Source organism: Neolamprologus multifasciatus, chromosome 3 (genome assembly GCF_963576455.1).
Source record: "Neolamprologus multifasciatus chromosome 3, fNeoMul1.2, whole genome shotgun sequence".
NCBI classification, from domain to species: Eukaryota; Metazoa; Chordata; class Actinopteri; order Cichliformes; family Cichlidae; genus Neolamprologus; species Neolamprologus multifasciatus.
In genome coordinates this window covers 28,474,728-28,483,573 of record NC_140441.1, presented here as the reverse complement: position 1 = coordinate 28,483,573, position 8,846 = coordinate 28,474,728, and the positions used below count along the sequence as shown (strand labels likewise).

The following is an 8,846-nucleotide window of genomic DNA, read 5'->3' as shown; positions in this document are numbered from 1 at the left end:
ACCAGGAGATGACAGCTGGTAACTGTGCAGGGGCAGGTCTAGCAAAGTGTTGCCAGGGTTCCATGTAGGGCATTAAAAGGGAAAGGGGGGCACAAGGAAATACTTTTCTTATTCTCATTTAAAATGTCTCACTTTAAAAAAAAAAAAATTATCTGAGTCTTACAACAAACGTTGATAGATTGATACATATATACCATCAGAACAGTGTACATCACTGTCACAACAGTGTTTATTTTCATTCAAAGGCTTTATGATTTTTCCTATAATGGTGGGCCGGTCTCTAGCCAAAATGCCCGGGACGATTTTTTTTGTCCCAGTCCAGCCCTGTATGCAGCTCATCTGCAGTCTGGTGTTGCCTACATCTTCATATTCAGAAGGCAGAATTTCCGAGTTCTGAGTACAATCGAAAACACCATGACTGCAGTTTTTGTGTTGGATGTAAAAAGCGGGCTAGGATAGACTCAGGCGTGGGATTTCTCTCGTGGAAATGTGCACATTATTTTTTCCTTTCTATTGGTAGGTGGCACAGTGCACTTGTGGCAAGTAAGCAAGCTAGAAGACTGGCAATCTTGCTGGGTATCCAGTTACGGAAGCAACACATTAACAAGAGAATTCTGAGTAAAACCAAAGTTACTTTCCCTAGTAACTAGTTACTCTGAAAGTAACGAGTAACTTGAAGTAACTGAGTTACTTTTGATAGAAGTAACTAGTAATGTAACTAAGTTACTAATTTAAAGTAACTTACCCAACACTGGTAATAAGGCAGATCGCGCTAACATAATATGCACTGTTAGTTGATTATTTACCTGCCGTATTAACGGGAGAGGACGTGCAAACGTTACCGCTGCTGCTGGGTTGAGATTCACGAGTCCGGAGCGGAATTAAAAACACGACATTTATTTAAGGTTATCGCGTGTTTTGTGAGCAAATGCTTTTGCATATTCGTAGTGTTTCCTCCATTAAATGAAATATCTACTTTGCAAGTATTGCAAGTTGCCCTGTTGTCATCCGTTCTCGTAAAGTATAACCAAACTTTTTAGCGTTTGAGCCGCCATGTTTCCTGCCAGGTAAATGACGCTCCGCAACGTGGTGACGTCATTCGGGGCGACTGGAATCGATAAGGGAATCGTTTGCAAAAATGGCAAACGATTCCAAGGAATTGAAACAGTGGGAACCGGTTCTCAACAAGAACCGGTTTTCGATACCCATCATTCATGAGACAAACAAAAAAGCCTCTGTTTGCACCTCATGCCATGAAGTCACATATGAGTGTGGAAAGTTTGTTGATTTATATCCAGCAGTAGCCACATAATAATAATGCGGAAGTAGCAAGGGCATAAAAGACCGTTTGAGAAACTTTCAGAGGTGTTGAATTTCATGTAGATGAATTTGCATGTTTTTTCCTGTTAGGAAAACAAAACAAATGAAAGACTATCACCTCTTTTTAAATCTATGTAAACATTAAAAAAGAGAGAGAAAAATACAGTTTGAAAATAAATGTGAGCGGTATCTGTATCCTAGAAGACATGAAAAACTGCATAAGTAAAAAAGAAAAGAGTAAAATAATTACCGTTGCTTGCTTGCTAGCTCAGAGTGCTTTAACAAGTTGAGGGATTTCACCCACTGCCATTCCAACTGGTAAACAAGACACTCTCCTACGCACACCTGGTCTGGTCTTGGCTGTTGGTGATATTTCATTTTTATGGGCTGATGTTTTTTTGTTTGTTCAATTCAATTCAATTTTATTTATATAGCGCCAAATCACAACAAAAGTCGCCTCATATGACCCCCTATGAGCAAGCACTTTGGCGACAGTGGGAAGGAAAAACTCCCTTTTAACAGGAAGAAACCTCCGGCAGAACCAGGCTCAGGGAGGGGCGGCCATCTGCTGCGACCGGTTGGGGTGAGAGAAGGAAGACAGGATAAAAGACATGCTGTGGAAGAGAGACAGAGATTAATAACAGATATGATTCAATGCAGAGAGGTCTATTAACACATAGTGAGTGAGAAAGGTGACTGGAAAGAAAAAACTCAATGCATCATGGGAATCCCCGGCAGCCTACATCTATTGCAGCATAACTAAGGGAGGATTCAGGGTCACCTGGTCCAGCCCTAACTATATGCTTTAGCAAAAAGGAAAGTTTTAAGCTTAATCTTGAAAGTAGAGATAGTTTCTGTCTCCCGAATCCAAACTGGAAGCTGGTTCCACAGAAGAGGGGCCTGAAAGCTGAAGGCTCTCCCTCTCATTCTACTTTTAAATACTCTAGGACAGCGGTCCCCAACCCCCGGGCCTCGGACCGGTACCGGTCCGTGAGTCGTTTGGTACCGGGCCGCGAGAGTTGAGGCTCAGGTGTGAAATGTATGGTTTTCAGGGTTTTTATCTGTTTTCAGCGTTATTTTGTTATCGTTTTTATCGTTAACTCGGTTTTCTGTATAATGAAGAAGGACTACTTCCAATTCTTCAACTTCACTTCAAACCAACAGCTAGACAGTTGAAAATTGTACAGAATTGGGTGTTCTAGCAGGACAATGATCCCAGAATCAGAAACATTAAGTTTCTGGAATGACCTTCCCAACATCTCAAGCTTAACCACATTGAAAATGTGTGGACTGCACAATTTAAAGGAACTTTTACAGTTTTTTCTGATGGCTTTAACCCTAACTGTGATTCTTATAGCACAATTCCTAAAACTATTAATACTTATAGCAAAGCCACTCACTGAGTTTGCAAAACTAAAAGCACAAACACTGCTTTGCACTCAGTTTGCAATTTTGTAACACACACTTTGCAAAACTGTAGGCACAATTCACTGCACAACACTCTTTTTGCAGAACTTTAAACACAACTCACTGCTTACACTCAATTACCAAATTTCCAACACACTCCTAGCAAAACTATACACATTTATGGCTATTATTAACACTATTTTGCCAACTGTCTGGCACACTTTCACATGTGAAAACTGTTTTAGATAATTAGTCCACTTTGCAATCAGCCTAAGCACTATAAACAGGTCACAGGTAAGCTGTCTATGTGGAGTACAATGGAAGGAGCAGTAAGAGTGAGAAGAGTGAGAATCAGAGGAGGCCGAGGGAGAGGACGTGGAGGTGAAGAAGTTGGAGGAAGAGGACGTGGAGGTGAAGAAGTTGGAGGAAGAGGATGTGGAGGTGAAGAAGCAAGAGGGTTAGAGGAAGTTAGAGGAAGAGGACAAGGAGGAGCAAGAAGAGGACGAGGAGGGGAAAGAGGAAGGGTAAGAAGAGTAAGAAACAGAATAACTGATGACATCAGAGCTACAATAGTGGACCATGTCATCAACCATGGGATGACCCTGAGGGAAGTTGGCCAATGGGTTCAGCCTAAACTGAGCCGCTACACTGTGGCAAGCATCATTAGGACATTTCGAAATGAGAATCGGTAAGTACTTTGTAGCACTGCCATGCTCTGATGAGAAACACAACAGTACCATACATGCAAAAATACTGAAATTGTTACTTTACAGAATTGCTTGACGTCCAGATGTTGGGGGCAGAGGCTGAATGTTCACTCCAGAGCAAGAGACCCATATAGTGAACATGGTGATTGCCAATAATGCAATAAGACTGCGCGAAATACAGCAGCGCATAATTGATAATGACACCATCTTTCAAAATATACACAGTGCAAGCATTTCTGCACTAAGTCGTGTACTTGCGCGCCACAGAATAAGAATGAAGCAAATTTACAGAGTTCCTTTCGAGAGAAACACAGAACGTGTAAAGCAACTGCGATATGACTATGTGCAGGTAAGCTAGTGTCATTGGTTCTGAATTTGGAAGTGCATACTGTAGTGCTGTGCATGGGCCTGATGTGTTGCATTTGTTTTGTCTTGTCCAGAGAGTGATGGAACTAGAAGCAGATGCAACGGGACATGAGCTACTTTTTGTAGATGAGGCCGGTTTTAACCTCAGTAAAACCAGGAGACGTGGCAGGAACATTATTGGACACCGTGCCATCATCAATGTCCCAGGACAACGTGGTGGTAACATAACCATGTGTGCAGCTATAAGCCAAAATGGTGTTGTTCACCATCATGCAACCAACGGCCAATACAACACTGCACACATTATTGCATTCCTGGACACCTTGCATGACATGCTCACTGTTCAGAGACCAGAGCAGACCCGATATGTCATCATATGGGACAATGTTAGTTTCCATAGGGCTGCTTTGGTCCGCAACTGGTTTACAGACCACCCATCCTTCATGGCACTCAACCTCCCTCCATACTCTCCATTCTTAAATCCCATCGAGGAGTTCTTCTCTGCCTGGTGCTGGAAAGTGTACGACCGTCATCCTCATCAACAGGTAGCCCTTTTACAGGCAATGGAGGAGGCATGTGGAGATATTGACCAGGCATCATGTCAGGCCTGGATACGGCATTCAAGGAGATATTTTCCCCGGTGCCTTGGACTGGAGGATATCGCATGCGATGTGGACGAAATTTTGTGGCCGGACCCAGCAAGACGACATGATGTAGGCTGATTGTCTTTTTTTTTTTGAAATTCCTATTTTGTGTTCTGACTTTGTCTTGGTTTTGATGAGTGTGAATAAACACCAATACTTGAAGTTTGGATCCTTGTATGTTTACATGACACTATGACAAAAGTGTGACCTCAAATTGACATCTGTACACAGAGAAAGCAAAAGCCAGATGTGTTTTGTATTCATACCATCAGTGTGCAGTTGGCGCATTGTGTGCTTAGTAGATGATGGCTTGTGTGTACTGTTTGATACGAAAACACAATTTTTACGAAGGTGTGAAGAGTTAATCTAGCTGTGTTCGCTTTTGCAAGAGAACTACAATGTTTTGATAATTGGGTGACAGGTTTTCTTATTTGTGTGTAGAGTTTGCAAAAATAGCCAATAGTTACAAAAAATGTGCTTAAGCAATCAGAAAAAACTGTAAAATACACAACTTCTTTCCAATTTTTTGATATTACCCATTTGTTGTGTGACACTGAAAGTAAGCTTGAAAAAGTCATTCTTATATTAGCAAATGAAACTGTTATCATCTTGTCCCACAGTAGCACCCTGTTAGTATGCAAATTATGGTAAATTCAAGTCCAGTAGAATCGATACCGTAGTAAAGAAAGAGACTTTCTCATGAACCAGACCTTCCAGATATTTTTAGAGGTGTATTGACTAGCAAATGTTTTGAATTTGCATGTTTTTTCCTGGTAACCTAACAAAATACCAAAGCAAGTCCTCTTCATGGACAAGATGAATGTGCCCGAATTAAATCTCTCTTCCACTTAGTGCTATTTGGTGAGCTGTTCCCTTTAAATTCTGCATTTCTTAAAAGCAGAAAATGAGATTGTAGTTGTTGTTGGCTGAGAAACGCAAAACCTTTTTCCTATGATTATTTTTGATCTACAATGTAAATTTTGTTTCTTTTTTGTTTTTTTCCCCACTACGATAGCTGGTGACCTGCAGAATCACCTGCTCTCACAGTTGGAGACAATTACTTTTACACAGCGCACACACACACAGCGACGTCAGGCACATTCACACTCATTTTTTTCATCTGCATAAATCATATGGCCAGTGGTATGTGCCATGGTGATCCAAAGGTATGATCACAAGTTTATTTAGTTATTTTTCAACCCAACAACACAAATAAGCAAAAACATGATGCTGATGCTATGAACACTCTACACACATGAGTCAAGATACAGGAAACCTGCTGTGCATCTGAGTTGTGAGGAAGAAGCTGAACTCACGGATAGCTGCATGTTTGAGTTATCATAGTTCTGTTTCCCTCTCTTTGATGAGTTCTCAGCCAGCTCCCAATCTGATAATGTGTAGCTTGCTCATCAGCCCAGAAGAGACCGCAACGCAACCTCACACAGCGGTTGCGTGCTTTGCCCGCAGTGGCAAAGACTTGCACTTTCATATTCAATTCAGCTTCTCCATCATGTAGTTTTCAGCTGTTTTATACAGGGTTCAGCATATTAGTTATTTTTATAGGCGTGCTCTATATATAGCAATGGCTCATAATAGGATGACAGTTTTTCAAAGAGGTCAAGTGCCTCTATGCACTTCATTAGTTTAGCTATTTTTCTTGTGATAGGTTTGTAGCATAAACCTATTCGCTGGAACGTTGATGACAATTCTACTACACAGCAAAAGCAAGACACAAGTCACCAAAGTTCTTTGTGTTACTCATGCATGAGGGAGAGGACTGGACGAGCGCCGTTCCTTTGCTTGACCGCAGTCGCTCTCGTCCGCTCCCTCGTAACACTGCTCTTTTATTGAGGTTACATGAATATACATGGGTTCATTAACACATGACGTCTTACATAGGTATACTTGTGAACAAAGAGTACCGTGTGTGTGTCTGTAAGTATGCGTGTGTGTGTGTGTGTGTGTGTGTGTGTGTGTGTGTGTGTGTGTGTGTGTGTGTGTGTGTGTGTGTGTGTGTGGGGGGTCAGAATGTGACCCCATAAACGACTTCCCTAAACCTGCTGGTCTGGAAGTCCAGCAGTTCATCTAAACAAAAGGCACTTAGACTAAAACAGATATAAATGTGTTTGCTATACTATATATCAGCAAGAGAAGATATGACCTCTTCCCGTGACTCTAGGATCTGAGTGTGTATGCCAGAACACTCTGGAATGCACACAAAGTCTTTGCAGACTACTAAAGATCACACATCCTATCACTACACAATCGATTATACACCTCTAAGAATATATGGTTATATATTTCTAAGCATAAATGACAATCCAATAATATAAACCTGACACCTTGTTTACTGCATCTCATATGTCATTGCACTGGATTTGAGCAACCCTAAGCTTAATGCAGATTACTTTTAACAATTGGTTAAATCTATGGTCTGGAGCACAGGCTGTTGTTGATCAGGGCAATCTAAACATGTGTGTGTATACTAGTCATTTATTACAGTTGGGGTTACTCAGGCTTGCGGTTAGGGCACTCTCTAGCATAGTGACCCCCCGGACTCCCCAAAGCTGGTGCTAGGAGTCTAGCGGTCCATTTAAACAAAAGGCTCTTATACTTAACCAGATACAGAGTAGGTGTATCTGGTGTTCTGGCATGAGCTTAAGTGTGTCTGCATGCCAGAACACTCTGGAATTTTCTGTTATAATCAAGTATCACCTAATGTGTGTGGGGTCCTTGTAGCAATCCAGCCAAGTGTCCCATGGCATCATTTGTATGCGAAACAAATGCCACAACCATGGAGGATGTTAAAGCAATGGTATACATGCTGCTCAGTGTATGGCTTTTAGTCAGATTCAGGGACCACAATATTGATTTTTGTAGCAATTGTAGCAAAATCCGAGCTCCTCTTGGTCGGCACTAAGTCAACATTATCCAGAACCAACAGTTTCTCTGTTACTATCAATAACTCACCGATCTCCATTTATTCCTCTGTGAAAAGTTTGGGTGTCATCCTCGACAGTACTCTGTTTCTCAATTCACACATTAATAATGTCACTCGGTCTGCATATTTTTAATTGTGCAACATTAATCGTCTCCGTCCTTTGCTCACCCCACATGCCACTGCCATTCTTGTCCACAGCCTTGTTACGTCCCGGATCGATTACTGTAATTCACTTCTTTTTGGTCTTACTCAAAAGTCCATCCACAAGCTTCAACGCGTCCAGAACTCTGCTGCCTGTATCATCACCAGGACCCCTTCTATCCACCACATCACTCCTGTCTTGCAGCAGCTTCATTGGTTCCTGGTCAAATATCGTATCAATGTCAAAATACTCTTGTATTCATCATCTCTCTCCTCCATATCTCTCTGATGTGGTTCAGATCACCGCCCCATATCGGTGTCTCAGATCTTCGTCTTCCCTTTCTCTCTCTGTCCCCTCTCCCCATCTTGCCACCATGGGGAGCAGGGCTTTTCAGCTGAACTCACTTGTTCAAAATAGCTTATCCCACATAACCTCTCCACTCTGCTATTTTAAATTTGTTTTATGTCTTATGCTTTTATGATTGTGTAAACTGCTTGCTTTTATGTTGCTTTTATTATTCTACTGTGTACAGTGTCCTTGAGTGTTCTGAAAGGCGCTTTCAAATAAAATGTATTATTATTATTAATATTATTATTATTAGTTTCCCTCATTGCCAGGTTTCAAAAATGGCAGTTTTTATTTTTGTGAAGGAGAGGCTCTCATGACTGATCGAGTGATGCCACTGACCAGCCAGTCGGTGGCATGTAGTCTTTTGACTTCACATTTTCAGATCAACTGGAACCCTGGCTGAGTAGGTACTAAAAAAGTATCTGGTACCAGGTACTACCACCTAAAGGTAACCCCTAAAAACCATGCCGAACCAACCCGAATCGGTACTAAGAGAAAGGGGCTAAAACTGTCTCAAGATGGGAGAAAAAGACTCTGCTGCCCCACTTGGTCACATGGTCTAACTGTGGATGCTCTTTGTCCTACCAATGCTATAGCAACATTTTCATCAGCGATTTAGAAAAGGTCATCTATGAGGTAATTCAGGGGATGCAAACTACATGGAAATTATCTTTCCTTGGACTTAAATTAAAAATAGTCACAAAGTTTCCTATTTGATTGATCAATATTCCTCTCTGCTTTTCTCAGGTTCATTTCCCTATGACAGAAGACGAACAAACTCAAAGTATGAGTTTTCACAATTTATTATTAAACAGTTGTAGTTATGTGTTTCTATGACATCCTTGTCCCTGTTCATTTCTGTTTGTTTCTATAGGTTGTGGGCAGATCAGGAATATTATGCATATATTTTGGGATTGTCCTCGAGGACGTCAGAATCTCCCAGTGCAAAAGGAGTGTTTGCTATGAACAAA

The 8,846-nt window shown here is 41.3% G+C and overlaps 1 pseudogene across 1 annotated transcript; it reads left to right on the top strand.

Moving 5' to 3' along the window:
* Positions 1-1,232: 1,232 nt before the first annotated feature.
* Positions 1,233-5,158, top strand: LOC146522451 (uncharacterized; annotated as a pseudogene). The gene is made up of 2 exons (XR_014871309.1): positions 1,233-3,783; positions 3,875-5,158. The product of XR_014871309.1 is annotated as an uncharacterized LOC146522451 (transcript).
* The last annotated feature ends 3,688 nt before the right edge of the window (positions 5,159-8,846 follow it).